This window comes from Lathyrus oleraceus, chromosome 3 (genome assembly GCF_024323335.1).
Source record: "Lathyrus oleraceus cultivar Zhongwan6 chromosome 3, CAAS_Psat_ZW6_1.0, whole genome shotgun sequence".
Classification (NCBI taxonomy): domain Eukaryota; kingdom Viridiplantae; phylum Streptophyta; class Magnoliopsida; order Fabales; family Fabaceae; genus Lathyrus; species Lathyrus oleraceus.
The window spans coordinates 268,059,060-268,080,392 of NC_066581.1; the positions used below are offsets into that span (position 1 = coordinate 268,059,060).

General features: G+C 33.8%; 1 non-coding gene across 1 annotated transcript; it reads right to left on the minus strand.

Moving 5' to 3' along the window:
* Positions 1 to 9,792: 9,792 nt before the first annotated feature.
* LOC127133505 (small nucleolar RNA R71) lies at positions 9,793 to 9,899 on the minus strand. Its single transcript, XR_007807474.1, has one exon. It is a non-coding gene; the product is annotated as a small nucleolar RNA R71 (small nucleolar RNA).
* Between the last annotated feature and the right edge of the window lie 11,434 nt (positions 9,900 to 21,333).

A 21,333-nucleotide genomic window follows, 5' to 3' on the forward strand; every position in this document is an offset into this window, starting at 1 on the left:
CGATTATTATTTGGCACATGCGATCAACATCCACATAAACAACATTTAACAATAAAACAAAAAAATTATAAAGACCTTATTAAAACATGAATTGCATGTAATTTCCCTTTTCCCATGTTACAATTGGTGCTATTGTGAAATTTCGTTTCGTTCACCTCAAATAAGGTCTTTTCACGTTTTATTGATTGTAAAATACTTTCCTATGAAACCCACACCCAAATTCCCCTGTCTAGTGAAGATACAGACTTGCATGAGAAGGGACCGACTTACACGATCTAGCAAAACGTCGTACAATTTTGTTCTGTCATTTGGTACAGAAAGAAAATCATCATACTAATAACTCAACAATTTTATCAATGTTGGATTTCAAAAGTAGAAGTGCTCTAATAAGTGATGTATACGTGGTCAATTCAAGCATGTAACACAGACACAGAAGAATTGTAATATGTATAGAGTCAATTCAATCGTAAGGAGGACAAACGTACTAGTATTTACTATTACCAGCTATATTGTCCCAATATGTAGTTCTATTTTATGAATGCATAAAAATGACTCATAAAATAATTTTCGTCTCCTTGTTGTCAGAGTGTGATAGGACTTTATGAATTTTGTTTGTCTTTTGCTTCTACTTCATGGGACTTAAGTTTCATAAAGTGATTGTCTAGGAATATGGACTTTTTTTTTTTTTTTTAGCATAGGGTCCCTTTTTTGAAATAATATTCTTAATATAACCTGTTTTGAAAATAGTTTTTCAAAATATCCCATTTGATTAATGTGACTCGTCCATTGATTTGACGAGTAGTAACCTGAATGCCAATGGATGACCGAGTGAATAAAGTGTTAAATTTTTTTTTTGAAATTAATTTAATAAATCTAATAAATTAATTTTGTTTTTAAATAAAACATTATGCCTCATTATTACAATTAATTATAAATACAATTATTATAATTAACTACAATTATTAAAATAATTTTTTAATTTAATGAGGCATAATATTACAACAATTTTTACAATCATTTTGTTTGTGTAATAAACAATAATAATTGTATTTAAAAACAAAATTAATTCAATTAAAAGCAATTGTTTTACAATTAATTCATTTTAAATTAATTGTTATTATAATTAATTTTATTTTAATTTAACTTTAAATTAAATTCCATATGTAGATATCTATCGTGCTATAAATACATGAATTTTTATGTTACAATTATTATTTAATTATTACAATTAAAATGGGGTATAATTTAATTCATTTAAAAACAATTATTTCAAAAATGGGGCACTGTAGTAAAAATTCCATATTATAATTTAATTATATTATTAGGATTATTATTTAATAGTTTTTTTAATTATTTTTATATTTAAATATTTTTTTTTAAATAATAATATTTTTGTAAATTAAAAAATTGTTTTAATAATAAAACTATAAATATTATAATGAGGCATATGTTTAATTGTAATAAGTATTAATAATTTTATTAATATTATAATAATTGTTTTAAATGAATTAATTTTGTTTTTAAATATAATTATTATTACTTATTACAATTAAACACATGTCTCATTATAATATTTATAATTTTATTATTAAAACAATTTTTTAATTTACAAAAATATTAATTATTATTACTTAATATGGAATTGTTTCATAATTATTATTTTATTAATATTTATATTTTTATTATTTAAATATAAAAATTAATTTACAAACTATTTAATAATAATCCTAATAGTATAATTAAATTATAATATGGAATTTTACTACAGTGTCCCATTTTTGAAATAATTGTTTTTAAATGAATTAAATTATACCCCATTTTACTTATAATAATTAAATAATAATTGTAACATAAAAATTCCTGTATTTCTAGCACGACAGATATCTATATATGGAATTTAATTTAAAATTAAATTAAAATAAAATGAATTATAATAACAATTATTTTAAAATTAATAAAAAATGAATTAATTGTAAAACAATTGCTTTTAATTGAATTAATTTTGTTTTTAAATACAATTATTATTGTTTATTACATAAACAAAATAATTGTAAAAATTGTTGTAATATTATGCCTCATTAAATTAAAAAATTGTTTTAATAATTGTAATTAATTGTAATAATTGTATTTATAATTAATTGTAATAATGATGCATAATATTGTATTTAAAAACAAAATTAATTTATTAGATTTATTAAATTAATTTTAAAAACAAAAAAATTTAACACTTTATTCACTCGGTCATGCATGGGGAAAAGTTCAGGTTAGTACTCGTCCAATCAATAGGCGAGTCAATACAACAATATTTTGTGCTTCAGCAACTCGTACTTTGAATGGACGAGTCACAGAAATAAAATGGGGCATTTTGAGAAATTATTTTCAAAATGGGATATATTGGGAATATTATTTCAAAAAAGGGACTCTGTGGTAAAAAGTTCACGAATAGGTATGCTATTACTACCGACTAGGAACGGTAACCGTCATCATGACTTTGATGATGTAATCCTAAATGATAAAAAAATATAATCCCTCCAATTTTTTATTATAAATTGACTTTTTACACATATTAAGAAAGATAATAATTGTGGGATAAAAAGAAAAATTATGAAGGGTTTTATCAAAATTATCCTTCATTATTTATATTGAAAAGATAAATTGACATAATTGAAATGAGAGAGAATAATAAATATTTAAGGATATAATAAAAAAATAAAATTAATGATTAATTGATATTATAAAACAATTTATATTGTGATACAAAATATTTTTTTTAAACGATTTATAATAAAAAACAGAAGTAGTATCTACACTTGTTTTAACACTTACGCCGTATAAATGTACATCAATTATACTAATTTTATTATTTTATTTTGCTTAGATTTCTGTGCAACCAATATTTTACTTTGTTATACGGTACGGTGTATGAAAAATAAAGTGTAAGAATAGCACACCTGTAAATGACATGGTATCAATTTATTGACGGGTTGTGCGGTCTCATAAATTCTTTAAATTTAATCCATTAGACCCTTTTTCTCCTTTTTTTTTCCTTTCCCTCTCATTATTATCATCTTTTAGAGAAGCTTTCTCTCTTACAAAGCTTTTCTTCATTTTCGTCCGTTGTAATATAATCTAAGTTTTATAGTTCAGATCCGAGTTAAGTTAATTAAGGTTTAGAATTTGTTATTTAGTATATAAATTAAATGTATATAAATAAATATATTTTTTAATTCAGATTGTACAATCATAACATTCAATAATAATAATTTTTATTTTTAATTCTTTCTCTCTCTCTCTCTCTCCTCATTAAAAATGACTCACACACTAACAAATTATTATCAGAGCCTGATTAGATTATTGATCGTGTTTTCAATAATGACACGTCGGTGATCGTGTTTCAGGAATCGTGAGTTGTTAATCAATTGTTGCAAAGATGAATGATACTAATACATTCTGAATTCTCTTTCAATTCTTGGCAGCAAAAATTGGAACCGATAGATCATGAAGTGAAGTTCTTGTTCGGCTTCCATGAAACCCTAGAAGTGGTTAGTAATGGCGTCCCTAGTCTTGATGAGAATGCAACCAATGCTCAGAGAGTCACGAACAATGAGGCGAAGAAGAAAGACTGCAAGGCAACATATTGCATTCAATCGGCGGTAGATTTAGCGAATTTTTGACAAGATCTCTCGTGTTGAATCGGATAAGGAGGCATGAGATATTCTTGTCAAGTACTATGAAGGAGGTGAGAAAGTCAAAGTCGTCAAATTGTAGACTTTGCGACGACAATATGAATTGCTACAGACGGGAGAAGATGAAAAGATCGCAGACTTTGTGTCGAAGGTGCAGAATCTCGTCCATCTCATGAAGGGTTCTGGTGAAACCCTAGCTGATAAGATTATAATTGAGAAGGTAATGTGTACGTTGACCTCTCACTTTGATCACGTTAGGGTAGCTATTCAAGAATCCAACAATCTTGAAGCCCTGAAATTTGAAGATTTGGTTGGTTCGTTGGAAGTGCATAATATTAGGATTGTCGAAAGGAAATAGGTTCAAGATTCGATACAAGCTCTGCAGACTCAGGCTTGGAAGAAGCATGGTGGTTCTGACAATTTCAAAGGAAAAAGAGATACGACTCAAAGCAAGAAGTCTTGGTTGAACCCTCAAAAGCATAAGGTCGATGATAGCGCTTCTGAATCCTCGAAAAGAGGATAAAGAAATTCCTATCAGAAAGACCAAGAGAAAAAAGGTGTGCAGTGCTATAACTGTGAAAAGTGGGTCACTTGACCAAGAATTATTGGTACGATAAAGACGGGGGAGCGACAAAAGGAAAGGAGGAATTAGCGCACCTTGCACGCCAAGATTCAGATGATTATGAAGATATGGTGGTTATGGCTGCAGTTATAACTAGCCATGTTGACTCTAAGATCTGGTTCCTTGAATTGTGTTGCTCAAATCACATGACTGGTCGAAAAGTGTGGTTAGTAGATTTCGACTCGTCGAAAAAGAGTAAGATTAAACTTGCGGATAATAGCTCCTTGCATGCAGAAGGTACTGGCGACATAGTTATTCAAAGGAGTAATGAAGGAAAAGATATGATTAAAGATGTACTCTATGTACCTCTAATAAAGTGCAATCTATTAAATGTTGGACAATTATTCGAGAAAGGTTTCTCAGTGATTAATAAAGATTGAGCCTTGTAATTTTTTGACACTCATAATAATTTGGTCTTGAAATCTCCTTTGTCAGAATAGGACATACAAGACAATGATCAGTTCGACTGAAGTACAATGGCTAAAAACTCTTGTCGACCACAAGCATATTTGGTTGTGGAATTTGAGGTTTGTGAAGGTGAGAAAAATACATAAGAATGGGGGTTGAATTGTGTATATATTCTTTTTCGATTCTAATGAACAACTTCAGATTCTTAACAAGTTTAGAGTTTGATATCAGAGTGTCAATAGCAACGGAATAATAAAAAATTTCAGAAGCAATAAACAAACTAACATACAGAGATTTATCTTGGTTCCTCTCCTAAATTAATAGTAGTCAAGTCCCCTTGTCATACAAGATATTTTCACTATAATAAATCCTTGTTACAAATTTTCTCAATCAATCTAGAAAGAGACTTCATTGCTCAATCAATCATGAAAGAGACTTCTGCTCAAGCAATCCTGCAAGAGACTTATGGTTAATCACACTTGAAAGGGACTTCACTGCTCAAGCACACAGGCATGAGACTTTATTGCTCAAACAATCTTGCAAGAGACTTCATCTACTTTAACCAAATAGTTTATTAGAAATAATTACAACTATATTTTGATACACAATCAGAAGTATAGCAACAACTAAAATATTTCTAAACACTTAAGACTTCTAAGATATACATAGATAAGAAATCTTAAGAGATCGTGCAAATGAATAGATGAAACTTTAGCTCAAAGTTTATTATCAATGGGTTTTGTTAGATTTTGTAGTTGTTGTGTTACTTTCCTTCAAGTCTTTAGCTTTTTTCTACATAGGCAGATAAAAGAGTTGTTGGAAAGTTGGTTGCATAAGTGAAACGTTTGAAATGCAACAGCTCCAAGAGAGAGACGTTGGAAGAAAAATCATATTAAAATCTTCAAAAAAAGTGTAATAATATAGTACACTGCGTACTAGGAATAAACCAGAAGAGAGGGAAAACTTGAAAAGCCACGCCGATTTTTCTTGAGCCTTGCACTAAGGGACTCTAGTTGACTTTTACCCTAAGTCTGGTGTTGACAAGATAGGTCTGCCATGGGGACAAAGTATGGACCAGAGAATGAGATTTTCAAGCTGAGGTCTCCAGAGTCTGAGCTTTCACCAGAGTTTGATCCTTCAGAAGTTAGTCCTTAAGAGTCATCAGATTTTGATCCATCAGAATCTGAGACATTCAGCTTGTTTACAAATTCTCTCAGCAAGGTCAATTTTGAATAGACTTTAAGCTTTATGATGTTATACACTTGAATATATGTTAGTATACCTAATGGTTCCTTAAGTACATTGTTATCATCAAATCCTAATGGATATGAACAAATCTTGTTCCAATAGTTTATACATTTGAACTTTCGATCACTCAATCAACTAATTACTCAAGATTGGTAATTGGTATACCAAGTCTTGAGATTCCTGACAAACTCTATGAAGGTTTCTTAGATGGAAAGCAATCCAGAAAGTCCTTCATTTTAACTATGTCAATGAGATTCTCTTACATACTAGAAGTAGTACATTCATATGTATGTGGCATGTTTGAGGATCATACCATTGGTGAAAACAAGTATTTTGTTTCATTTGTCGATGAGTATAGTCTAAAGCTTTAGATCTATGTGATTAAGCGAAAGGATGAGGTATTTGAAATCTTTAAGAGATTCAAAATACTTGTCGAAAACCAGAGTGAAAAGGAGATCAAGGTTTTGCGAACAGATGAAGGTGGAAAATATACATCAAACATGTTTGAAGAATTATGTGCAAAACATGGTATTGGTTATGAGGTAACTGATCCTTAAACGCCTTAACATAATGGAATAATAGAAAGAAAAAACATGACCATATAGGACATGGCGAGTTGCATGCTGAAGTAGAATAATTTTCCAAAATCCTTATGGGGTGAAGCTTTTTCCACTGTTACCTATATTATAAATAGGTGCCCAACCAATAATCTGAAGAAAAAGGTATCAACGAAAAAACCGATGAAGTCAAAATTAAAGCAATTGTTGATATTCCATTCGAAGTAGTTGCTGACATTCCCGACACATTTTAAGTCGAATAGGGTATGGCTTTCACAAACCAGAGACCTCAAAGAAAAAGATTTCATCCAACAAGACTTCAAGACTACGAAGTGACTGGTGATGATGAAGTCACACGAGATGCAGAATTAGTTCATTTTACTTTACTTATTGGTGCTGAACCAATCAACTATAGCTAGGCTTTAAAGAATATGAAGTGAAAGTTTGATATGGTCAAAGAGTTACAAGCAATCGAAAGAAATAACACATGGGAGTTAGTCGAATTGCTGGCACATACAAAAGCTATCTATGTGATGTGGGTGTTCAAGCTGAAGCACAATTTTGATAGGTCGATAGTATGACATAAGGTGAGATTGGTAGCTCGAGGAATTCTTTAGAGAGAATGACTCTATTACTCTGAAGTATATGCACTTGTCACAAGATTAGAGAGTGTCAGATTGGTTATAGTCTTTGCATGCAAGCAAGGTTGGTTGACATTTCACGTAGATGTAAAATCAACATTTTTGAATGGTCCCTTAGATGAAGAAGTTTATGCCATACAACCTCCTAGGTTTGTGATAAAGGAAGAAGCAAGAAAAGTGTATAAGTTGCACAAAATGCTATATGGCCTCAAGCATACACCTAGGGAATGGAACAAGAAGATTGACTCATACTTAGTTGAATTGGGATTCATCAAATGCATGTGTGAGTATGGTGTCTAAGCACGAGTTGTGGCACAAAATATAGCAATCATCTAATTATATGTCTATGACTTGCTGGTAACTGGAAATAGCTCGAAGAACTTGTCGAAGTTCAAAGAGATGATGATAAAGGAATTTGAAATTTTAGATCTAAGAAACTTATCTTATTTCATAGGTATGGAATTTTAAATTTCGAAATAAGGTATGTGATAACGCGAAAATGTATCATATTTTTAGCTCCATATGCATTGCTTTTTACTTGATTAACACTTATTATTACGTAGTATTTTATGTTTATTGCAGATATTTATCGATTAAAAGGTTTACACGAAGCAAAATGGAAATTAGCAAACAGGAAAGAAAAAGAGAAGAAAATGGAAAAAAATAGAGATAATGGGCCACCAAAGAAAATGGGCTTGTGGCGCCCATCATCTAGGGTGTGTGGCGCCCGCCACATGAACCCAAGGAGGAGGTGGCGCGCGCCACCAAGCATAAAGAAAGGTGGCACTCATCCCTACAATTGTGGCGCTCGCCACGGAGTAAAGGGCTAGGGTTGTGGAAACCGCCACAACCTAGTCTTCCCTCTTTTTCTCCATGTTTCTAGCCACGAATCCACCCACCTTCACTACAAATTAGGGATGTGGAAAATATATAAGGACTCTCTCTCAGACTCGCCGAAGTCTCTCTTCTTCCAGTTTTGAATTTACGGATTATTTTTTTAGTCAGAATTATATTTTCTTTTAGTTTTCTAGGCAGTTTTCTTACTTTGTAAAAGTAATAGTTCTCCACATCGGGGACTATTGTGATTTATTATTTACGCATTTGAATTCAATTGTAACGGTTACTCATTGCCAAAGTCTGTCGATATTATTTTAATCGAAGAATCAAGATTCAGTTCGAGTTCTCAATTCGCAATCTAGGTTTTATTTTGATTACTGTTTTATTTATTTATGCCTTATTGCATGTTTGAATTTCCAAATACCATGTCTATTACCGGATCCATTTCCGGCTAAACCCTTAGGTATTGGTATGTAAAGATCATCGAAACGATGGTATTCATAAATAATTGGTGCTAGTTTCCATAAAACTTTTTTTTCCAGTTTTTAGTTTCTTATTTTAATCAAGTTGTTTTTCGTACGAGAGTACAAAACAAACTAAGGTTACGGTCAACAAGAACGAGAGTTTGAGATTTTAACCAGATAGCTGAAACTAGGCATTAATCCTAAACACAACGAGAGCGCTTTAGGATTAATTAGACTTTATTTATATTCAAAAATTACTTTTAAATTTAAAATGAGACCGCGAGAGCCAAGCATTCTGGTTTAGGAGTATGGTCAGAGTCAATAAAAACGAGAGTGTGAGACTAAGTCCTTTTTATAAATAATTTCTACTGAAGAATATTTTGACCAATAAGATTACACCAACTATCTATCGAATCCCCAAAGTTTGACACATTACATACTAATATCCCCTTTATCATATATCTTTATTAATCTTCTATTTACGTTATAGTTATTTCTCTTCATCCCTCCAATCTTAGAACGATCATCAACCTTAGATTTACATAGCAACATTAGACCATGATACATTTGATTATTAGTCTGTGTGGGTTCAATAATCTTTAAAACTACACGATAGGACTGTGCACTTGCAGTCACGATTCCCATAGACTTACTAAGTCGCGATCAAGTTTTTGGCGCCGTTGTCAAGGACTAATTTAGTCGATATCGTAACTCCAGTGTTGCCCAGTATAGACTAAGGCAAACAATTCTTTTTCTCTTTCTACATTTGTCGAGTGTATGCCAAGTACTCGTTCTCAAGGCGAGAAATTAAAGCTACAGTTCGACAAACCTGAGCGTTATCTTAGATTAGAACGCCGGATACGAGACTTGATACGGGAACATCGTATCAAGCTAAATCTTCCTGACCTTAACATCCCTACTTCTGAATCAGTTATTCAACCCGAGATGGTCGAAGGAGTGCAAAACCATCCTCTTAATTACTATGAAATCCCTTCACAGGATGAACCACATAACAGCATCGCTGCCTCTGCCATCGAGGCCAATAATTTTGTGCTAAAACCTTCGTTGTTTTCAGTCGTACAGCAAAACCAGTTTTCAGGTAGTCCCACGGAGGACCCGAACCTACACTTGTCAGTATTTTTGCAATACGCAGACACAATGAAAGCGAATTATGTCAGCCCAGAAGCTATAAGACTACGTCTTTTCCCATTTTCATTAAGAGATAGAGCTAGAGCTTGGCTCCAGTCTCTACCATCCAACTCTGTCACTACGTGGAACGAGTTGAAGAAAGTCTTCTTAGCCCGATATTTTCCACCTAGTAAAACAGCTATGCTAAGAGCCCAAATAAACGGGTTTAAACAAAAGGATAATGAATCACTTTTTGAAGCTTGGGAGAGATACAAAGCCATGACGAGGCTTTGTCCACATCACGGTCTAGAAGAATGGTTGATCATTCACACCTTTTACAATGGTCTAGAGTTTGTTATTCAGTATATAAATTAATTATATATAAATAAATATATTTTTTAATTTAGATTGTACAATCATAACATTCAATAATAATAATTTTTATTCTTCATTCTGTTTCTTTCTCTTCTCACTAAAAGTGACTCACACACTAACAAATTATTATTAGAGTCTGGTTAGATTCTTGATCGTATTTTCAATAATCACACGTCCGTGATCGTGTTTTCGGAATCGTGAGTTCTTAATCAATTACCGCAAAGATGAATGATATTGATGGCATTCTGAATTCTCTTCCAATTCTTCACAACAAAAATTAGAACCGATAGATCAAGCAGATGAAGTTCTTGTCCGGCTTCTATGAAATCCTATAAGTGGTTACTAATGATGTCCCTGATCTTGCTGAGAATGCAACTGATGCTCCGAGAGTCGCGAACAATGAGGCTAAGAAGAAAGACTACAAGGCAACATATTGCATTCAATCGACGGTAGATTCGGTGAATTTTTGACAAGATCTCTCATGTTGAATCGGAGAAGGAGGCGTGGGATATTATTGTCAAGTACTATGAAGAAGGTGAAAAAGTCAAAGTCGTCAAATTGCAGACTTTGCGATGACAATATGAATTACTACATATGGGAGAATATGAAAAGATCACAGACTATGAATCGAAGGTGCGGAATCTCGTCAATCTCATGAAGGGTTCTGGTGAAACCCTAACTGATAAGATGATAATTGAGAAGTTAAAATGTATGTTGACCTCTCACTTTGATCACGTTAGCGTAGCTACTCAAGAATCCAACAATCTTGAAACCCTAAAATTGGAATATTTGGTTGGTTCATTGGAGGTGCATAATATCAGGACAGTCAAAGGAAATGGTTTTAAGATTCGATGCAAGCACTACAGACTCAGGCTTGGAAGAAGCATGGTGGTTACGACAAGTTCAAAGGAAAATGAGGTAAGACTCAAAGCAAGAACTCTTGGTCGAACGCTTAAAAGTATAAGGTCGATGATAGTGCTTCTGAATCCTTGACAAAAGGATAAGGAAACACCTATCAGAAAGACAAAGAGAAAAAAGGCGTCCAGTGCTATAACTGTGAAAAATGGTCACTTGGCCAAGAATTGTTGGCACGATAAAGGCGAGGGGGAGACAAAAGGAAAGGAGGAAGGATCGTATGCTGCACGCCAAGATTCAGATGATTCTGAAGATATGGTGGATACGGATGCAATTGCAACTGACCATGTCGACTCCAAGATCTGGTTCCATGACTCGTGTTACTCGAATCACATGACCAGTTGAAATGTGTGGTTAACAGATTTTGACTCGTCGAAGAAAAGTAGGGTTAAACTTGCTGATAATAGCTCCTTGCAAGCAAAAGGTATTAGCGACATAGTTATTCAAAGGAGCAATGAAGGAAAAGTTATAATTAAAGATGTACTCTATGTACCTGGAATGAAGTGCAATCTGTTAAATGTTGGACAACAGTTTGAGAAAGGTTTCTTAGTGGTTATGAAAGATTGAGCCTGGGAATTTTTTGACACTCAGAATAATTTGGTCTTGAAATCTCCTTTGTCGAAGAATAGGATAATCAAGATAATGATCAGTTCGATTGAAGTACAACGGCTAAAAACTATCGCCGACAACAAGCATAGTTGGTTGTTGAATTTGAGGTTTGTGAAGGTGAGAAAAATACACAAGAAGGGGGGTTGAATTCTTTTTCAATTCTGATGAACAAATTCAGATTCTTAACCAGTTTAGAGTCTGATATCAGAGTGTCAATAGTAGCGAAATAATAATAAATTTCAGAAACAATAAACAAATTAACATACAAAGATTTATCTTTGTTCCTCTCGTAAATTAAGAGTAGTCCAGTCCCCTTGTCACACAAGAGATTTTCACTATAATAAATCCTTATTACAACTTTGCTCAATCAATCTAGAAAGTGACTTCATTGCTCAATCAATCCTGAAAGAGACTTCCACTCAAGCAATCATGCAAGAGACTTATACTTAATCACATTTGAAAGGGACTTCACTGCTCAAGCACGCAGGCATGAGACTTCACTGTTAAAGCAATCTTGCAAGAGACTTCATCTACTTTAACTAAATAGTTTATTAGAAATAATTACAACTACATTTTGATACACAATCAGAAGTATATAAGTATAGCAACAACTACAATATTTATAAAGACTTATGATTTCTAAGATATACATATATAAGAAATCTTAAGAGATTGTGCAAACTCTATGAAAGTTTCTTAGTTGGAAAGCAATCCAGAAAGTCTTTTGTTTTGACTATGCCAATGAGATCGTCTTGCATACTAGAAGTAGTATATTTAGATGTATGTGGCCTGTTTGAGGATCATACCATTGGTGAAAACAAGTATTTTATTTCATTTGTTGATGAGTATAGTCGAAAGCTTTAGATCTATGTGATCAAGAGAAAGGACGAGGTATTTGAAATCTTTAAGAGATTCAAAATACTTGTCAAAAACCAAAGTGAAAAGGAGATCAAGGTTCTGCGAACAAATGGAGGTGGAAAATATACACCAAAGATGTTTCAAGAATTCTATGCAGAACGTGGTATTGGTTATGAGGTAACTAATCCTTAAATGCCTCAACATAATGGAATAATAGAAAGAAAAAACATGATATATTGGACATGGCGAGATGCATGCTAAAGTAGAAGAATTTTCCAAAATCCTTAAGGGGTGAAGATTTTTCCACTGCTATTTAGGTGCCCTACCAAGAATATGAAGATAAAGGTATCAACGAAGAAACCGGTGGAGTCGAAATTGAAGCAATTGTCGATATTCCAGTCGAAGTAGTTGCTGACATTCCCGACACATTCTAAGTTGAATAGGGTATGGCTAGCACAAACCAGAGACCTCAAAGAAAAAGATTTCGTCCAACAAGACTTCAAGACTACGAAGTGACTGGTGATGATAAAGTCACACAAGATGGAGAATTAGTTCATTTTACTTTACCTGCAGGTGCTAAACCAATCAACTATAACGAGGCTTTACAGAATATGAAGTGAAAGTTTGCTATGGTCGAAGAGTTACAAGCAATCAAAAGAAATAACACATGGGAGTTAGTTGAATTGCCGACACATACAAAAGCTATCTAAGTGATTTAGGTATTTAAGCTGAAGCACAATGTTGATAGGTCGATAGTATGATATAAGGAGAGATTGGTAGCTCGAGGATTTCTTTAGAGAGAATGACTCTATTACTCTGAAGTATATGCACTTGTCACAAGATTAGAGGGTGTCAGATTGGTTATAGCCTTGGCATGCAAGCAAGGTTGGTTGACATTTCACTTAGATGTAAAATCAACATTTTTGAAGGGTCCCTTAGATGAAAAAGTCTATGCCATACAACCTCCTAGGTCTGTGATAAAGTAGGAAGCAGGGAAAGTGTATAAGTTACACAAAACGCTATATGGCCTCAAGCATACACCTAAGGCATGGAACAAGAAGATCGACTCATACTTAGTCAAATTAGGATTCGTTAAATGCATGTCTGAGTATGGTGTCTAAGGACAGGTTGTGGCACGGGATATAACAATCATCTAATTATATATTGATGACTTGCTGGTAACTGGAAATAGCTCGAAGAACTTGTAGAAGTTCAAAGAGATGATGATAAAGGAATTTGAAATTTCAGATATGAGGAACTTATCTTATTTCCTAGGTATGGAATTTCAAATTTCGAAGTAAGGTATGGTGCTACATCAAAGAAAGTATATGAAAGAGATACTCAAGAGATTCAGGATGGATGATTCAACTCCTACATCTTCGCCTGTCGATCCATATTTGAAGTTGGAGGAGCATCGAGAGGAAGACAAAGTCGATGCAACTTTGTTCAAAAAAATTGTGTGATCTCTTAGATATGTGTGCAACATTCAAAGTGATATTGGTTTGTCAATCAAATTAGTGAGAAGATAGATGAGTGAACCAAGGGTGTCACCCATGAAGGCTACAAGAAGAATCCTTAGATAAATGGATCAATAAGCTATAGAATTCTATTTTGATGAGACTCTGAAAGCAAAGAAGCTATGGTTACTTTCTATTCAGATGTTGATTAGAGTGGAGATAAGGAAGATCGAAGAAGCACAACTAGTTATTTCTTTCAAGTGTTTGGTGCCTCAATCTTATGGTGCTCGAGAAAACAACATGTGGTAGCATTTCCATAGCGTGAGGCTGAATATATAGCAGGATCCTATGATGTGTGTCAAGCAATCTAGATCATATCTGTGTTGGAAGAGATTAAGGTCGGAGTGAAGAAACCTCTGGGGTTGTAGATCGACAACAAGTCAACCATAAATCTTGCGAAGAATCTCATTTTGCATGGAAGGAGTAAGCACATCAAAGCTAGATTTCTCTTCTTAAGGGAGAAGGTAAATCAAGTAGAACTTCAAGCAAGACATTGCTCAAGTGAAGCACAGTTGGCCAACATTTTCACCAAAGGATTGAAAATCGTCAGATTCCTAAATTTTTGTAAGAAATAAGGAATAGTTCATATCAACTATGATTAGCGTATGTTCGACAACTTGGATTATAGGGGGTATGTTGTGATATAATTCAAGTTGTGTAGCCCAAGCCCAAAGCTAATTAGGGTTTAGGTTTTATTAGTTAATATACAAGTTAGTTATATATAAATAGACATATTTTGTAATTCAGTTTATACAATCATAACATTCAATAATAACAATCCTTATTCTTCTCTCTCTCTCTCTCTCTCTCTCTCTCTCTCTCTCTCCACAAAAGTGCCCCACGCACTAACATATCTAAGCTTTCCTTGAAATCAAGTTTTCTCATGTTGTACTTTCATTCAACATTTTGGTTTATATCTCATTTTTGTTTTATTGCTACAAATAAGAAATTTTACGAAGAATATTTCACCTTGAACAATAAAAAATAAAGGGAATATATATTGGGAGCGGCATGTTCTATTTACAAAATATGTACAACTTATTCCCTCGATTTTCTTAAAAACCGATGGAATATAGCTACAAAGGAGTTCGCTTCGAATCTCTGTTACTGTATTTTATGTTATTTTTTTCAATGATTTAATTAGTATTTCTCAGTTGGCGTCTTCACAACTTCCCTTTTTTCTTTGATAATCTTTTTTTCTTTATTTTTATTAGTATTAACCTCGGTCACATGGTCCAACTGAGGGGAAATATATTTTGTATCAATATTTTTCAAATCAGTTTTTCCAAAATCCATTTCAATTTTTAATTTTATATATTCAAATCCCTCGATTTTTCTAAAAAACTGACGTGATAAATATTTAAATGTATTTCCAGAATATGGCGCTACAATGATTTTTTATATTTTTTATTTTTAATTAAAATATACACGTCGATTTTTTTTGGAAAATCCACGTGATTTCTCTTTTGCATGGAATACTTCAGGGAACTAGACTGTAACTTTTCATTACATATCAACGCTCTAACTTCTTATCGCCATTCTCTTTGCAAAAACCTATGCGATTTTCATCATCACTCTCATCAAAACTCTTCCAACAATAGGTTTGTTCTTCAACATTCGAACATCAAAAGTCATCATGTTTGATGTACATTTGTTCATAATCTTCATGTTTGTTCTTATTCAACAGTAGGTTTATATCACTGAAATGGATTTAGTTCTCTTGATAATTTGTTTTTCCATTTTGATCATTGAAATTGTGTTAGTTAGTATGTTTCTACGTGTTGTTCTTCTTCTATGAGTTGTTTTTCACTTGCATTTGTTTAACTGAAATAGATTTAGTATCAGTGAAATGACTTTAGTTTCTCTTGATCATTTGTCTTTCCATTTTAATCACTGAAATGTTGTTAGTTAGTATGTTTTTATGTGTTGTTTATCACTTAAATGCTTTTAGTTAGTATGTTTCTTTATTTAGATAGTCGTGGCTGATTCGACAAGCACCTCCATACAACATCAGCTGCAACCTCTATTAATACAAAACATAAAAGAAAAACTATAGGTGCCATGATGTATAAAAAGGTTTAAAAAGCTCACGAAAACGATGTTCACCACTCGGTTACAGTTGATGTTGCAATCGTCAGGGCTTATGGTGAAGATGTTGAGGATTTTATGGGTTACGTTGCGTTACAAGGTAGAAGTAAAGTGAGTATTTTGATAGATAGTTGGCATGACATTGACGATGATTTGAAAAATAGCATATAGATCGATATTACAATATTTATTTTGAATTTTATGATTTGTTTTACAAGTATACATGATCATTTATTATTTTGTTTAATACTAATAACACATGTATTGTGTAAACATATGAGGTTTTTGATGTTAGTCTAGGTGATAGTATGGTGAAAAAGAACTTTCTTACATGTGCTGGTGAGCATTTTAGGGACTTTAAGACACAACTCACTAGTGATTATATGACTCATCCAAGTCATGAAGATAAGCCTCTAGACTTGATGTATTCATTTATTGATCAGGACGTTTAGGAGAAATTTATAAGGTCTCGCACCACTCCTGAATTCTTAGCTAAGAGCAAAAATGGAATGCATAATAGCTATAGAAACATCTATCCATATAAGTTGTCTCGTGGAGGACACGAAAAACTTGAAAAGAAGATGATTGAAGAAAAAAGAAAACAAAGGGAATTGGAGTTGGTAGATTCTATAAAGCTTAGGCATACTCTATCTCAACCATCATTCCATGAGAAATGGAAGATGGCACGTCAAATAAAAGGCGGTGAGTTTGCATCAGAGGCTATACGCGAAGTGTCTGAAAATATTGTAAGTAGATATTTTTTTCAACAATATTTATTTTAGTTAAATCAATTTAGTAAAGATGAAATGTTATATGTGTTGTAGGATGCATTGTTTGAACAATCCAAAGTCGCTCTCTTTGTTCCACAAGATCTCCATGACATCTTGGTAGAAACGATTGGAATCGAGGAGCATCCTGGGCATGTATGTGGTCTTGGAAGAGGCATTGGCTTCAAGTCACATTTTAGACCATCTAAATCATCTAGAGAAATAAATTGTGTGTGTGTGTGTGTGTGTGAGAGAGAGAGAGAGAGAGTGATAACATGAGATTATACCATATTTTAGGACTTAATTCAATTAAATTATATTATTATTTATTTCAATTTACTTCATTTTATTAGATATTACGCGGTATTTCCTTTCTATTTGTCTCAGGTGATTTATTTGAAGCACAAGTAAAAAAAGGAAGAAAAGGAGGTGCAAAAAAGGAATGAAAAGAAACAAATAGCAAAAGCCCAGCCCAAAGAAGGCACAGGCGTTGTGCCTGTGACGAGCACCACAGAGGCTGTGACGAGCGTCACGCCTTGCACACTTATGTGACGAACGTCACACATGGTGTGAAGGACGTCACACCATCCCCCTACATTTTTGCCTTCACAGACGTTGAGTCCTATATGCACGCTGAATCCTATTTCCACGCCTATGCCTCCATTACGTGAAGACCCCTTGACGCGGACTACTTTGAAGACCGTTACGGAAAGCACCAATATAAATAGCAGCTCAGCAAACCCTACAGGGGTTCCACACTTTTTTTTCCAGATTTTTGCTTCGCCGTCTTACCGTTTTCCATTTTTCTTCTTTCAGCAACTTAGGCATATTTTTACAGCATTACCTTTACAATTTCTATTATTCCTTTCGCAATTTTATTTTCTATTCTAGCAATTAATTAATTTTTCACATAATAGTTTCTACACCGGAAACTATTGTGTACCTTTTCATCGGATCTAACCTTACGTTAGAATCTAGTTTTTTTTATTCTTTCGTTTTAATTTGTTGTTTAATTGAAGAATTCAAGAACAAATCCTACCGGCTTGTGGTGGAGTGTTTAAGACTACTGTTTAAATTATTCAGGTTCTTTAATTATTGTTTAATGCTTTGTTTTATTATTTATTTATATTATTTGCTTGAGATGAGTCTGTTTGTGCATGATAATTATTTAAGTTTGTTTAGCATGTCTAGCTAATTTACTTAGATATCGGTATGTAAAGTAAGCGGAATAAAGGAATCAAAACTAAGTCGGTTTAATTAAGTTTAAAATTAAAATCACTCTTTTTACGGTCTCAATTTACAGGTTTAATAACAAGGTTTTTGTACGAGAGTAAAAGACATAAAGAAGTTAAAATCAATAGAGCGAGAGTTTGAGGTTTTGACTGGACAGTGTAAATTGGACATTAATTCTAGATCAGGGCGAGAACAATTTTTAGAGTTAATTAAATTCTAATCTTTTCCAAAAAGTATTTTTAAAGATTGAATGTGAGGACGAAAGTTAAGCATTCGAATTTAATTATATAACCTAAGTCAACAGAGCGAGAGTTTGAGATAAGGGTGTTTAAACGGTTAGTGTTTTCTTAAAAAGAGTTTCTTCAGACCTTATTGCTTTAAAAAAAAAATGGTTTTTGACTTAACTATAAGTGACAGCTACGTTAACATAAAATCATGGTTTATTCAACAGAGCGAGAGTTTGAGATAAAACTTTTAATCAATAAAGTCAACTGAAAAGATTTATTTTAAAACCAAGAAACCAACAAAGAATTGATTCCCTAATTACGACGAACTGCATACCGATATCCGCTTTATTAATATTTAATCTAGATCTTAGTTTAGTTCTTAGCTTTTCCCCTAAACAATCAACCATTATCCACCTTAGCTTTACGAAGTAACCTTAGATAACGGTATATCGATTCATAAGTCCCTGTGGGATCGATATCTTTTAAAACTACGCGATAGAACTGTGCACTTGCAGTTTGTACCCCAAATTCGACTCATAAAGTCGCGATCAAGTTTTTGGCGCCGTTGCCGGGGACTTTTATTTAGTCGATATCGTAACTCTTCTTTTACGCTGTAGAGACTAAGGTTTCTTTTTCTTTTCTTTCTATCGTCGATTTGTATGCCACATACTCGCACACAAGGCGAGCCGTTCTACTTACGAATCAATGATATCGAACTTTATCTCCGAGTCTTACGAGTAATAATGCTTTATACGCACCTGGACAGTCTCCAAATCAAGCCCCAGCTATACCTCCGGGATATCAGAAACCGAACCCATCCATGCCTAACAATAACGCCCCTAGGAAATCCAACTTGGAAATCATGATGGAAAACTTTATAGCTTCTCAACAACAAACCAATAAAGATTTCTTAAACCAGAATATACACACTGGCGAACAAATTAAACAACTAGCAAGTAAAGTGGATGCCCTGGCTACCCATAACAAAATGCTGGAGACACAAATATCACAAGTAGCTCAACAACAAGCGCCTACTGCTGCCCCAACTGGTACATTTCCTGGACAGCCCCAACCTAACCCGAGAAGCCACGCTCATGCAATCATATTAAGAAGTGGAACGGAAGTGGAAGGACCGTCTGATCCGAGGATAGAAAACCAAAACTCTAAAAAGTCAACTGAGGAAGAAAATAGACCTAAGGAAAAGGAAGAGAGTAATAAGGAAACCGTAGAAAAGAAGGAACCTTATGTACCTCCACCACCTTACAAACCACCTGTCCCTTACCCTCAAAGGCTTATTAAAACCAAAGATGCGGGCCAATTTAAAAAATTTGTTGACCTCCTGAAACAATTGAACGTTACAATTCCGTTTACAGAAGCTATTACGCAAATGCCCTCATATGCCAAATTCTTAAAAGAAATTCTTTCTAATAAAAGGAAACTTGAAGAAAGCGAAACCATTACACTCACTGCCGAATGTAGCGCTATAATCCAGAACATGCCTCCTAAACTCAAAGATCCGGGTAGTTTCTCTATACCCTGTCATATAGGAAAATTTGTCATCGACAAAGCCTTATGCGATTTAGGAGCCGGTATTAGTGTTATGCCTTTATCCATATGCAAGAAACTGGAAATGGGAGAATTAAGACCAACCAAAATGTCTGTGCAACTAGCAGATCGTTCTATTAAATACCCTGTAGGAATTCTTGAAAACGTTCCCGTACGCATAGGTCAATTCTACATCCCAACTGATTTTACAATTATGGACATTAGAGAAGATGATATTACACCCATTATACTGGAAAGACCGTTCTTAGCAACTGCCGGTGCAATCATAGACGTAAAACGAGGACGACTCACCTTCGAAGTAGGAGAAGAGAAAATTGAGTTCATTCTTTCCCAATTTTTGAAAGCACCTGCAATAGAAGATACATGTTACTTCATGGATATCATCGATGAATGCATAAAAGAAACAGAGTTAGAAAAAGACAAATCATCCGACTATCTTGTAGAAGACAAACTTAACCAATGTTTAGCAATAACACCGGACCCTACGCAGTGTCTTAAGAAACCAACCCTAGATCTGAAAACACTTCCCAAAAATCTGAGATATGAATTCCTAGACTTAGAACTTGAACGACCAGTGATAGTTAATGCAGACCTAGGAAGACTCGAAACAGAAAAACTCCTGCATATCTTAAGAAAATATCCAACCGCACTAGGTTACAACATCCCCGATCTTAAAGGAATAAGTCCTTCTATTTGTATGCACCGCATCATGCTAGAAGAAGACTGTAAAACCTCTAGGGAACACCAGAGGAGACTAAATCCGATCCTGAGTGAGGTAGTGAAGAAGGAAATAACCAAGTTATTAGAGGCAGGTATTATATATCCTATATCTGATAGCAAATGGGTTAGTCCTGTACACGTAGTACCAAAGAAAGGAGGCATAACCGTTATTGAAAACGAAAAAGGGGAAACTATAACCAAACGAATCCAATCGGGATGGAGAATATGCATTGACTATAGGAAACTAAACAAAGCAACCCGAAAAGATCATTTCCCTTTACCATTCATTGACCAGATGCTAGAGCGATTGGCAAAACATTCACATTTCTGTTATCTAGACGGTTATTCAGGCTTCTTTCAAATACCAATTCATCCTGATGACCAAGAAAAGACAACGTTCACATGCCCTTTTGGTACCTTCGCTTATAGACGAATGCCGTTTGGCTTGTGTAATGCTCCTGCAACCTTTCAAAGATGCATGATGGCAATTTTCGCCGATTTTCTCGAAAACATCATGGAAGTATTTATGGATGACTTTTCCGTATACGGACAAAGTTTTGAAGAATGCCTTGAAAACCTAGAAAGAGTTCTTGAGCGATGTGTAAAAGTAAACTTAGTACTTAACTGGGAGAAATGTCACTTTATGGTACAAGAAGGAATTGTCTTAGGACACATTATATCAAATAGAGGAATTGAAGTAGACAAAGCAAAAATAGAGGTAATCGAAAACCTTCAACCACCGAGAACCGTGAGAGAAGTACGAAGCTTCTTAGGACACGCCGGTTTTTACCGACGATTCATCAAAGACTTCTCTAAAATAACTAAACCTTTAACCGGACTATTGATGAAAGATGCTGAATTCATATT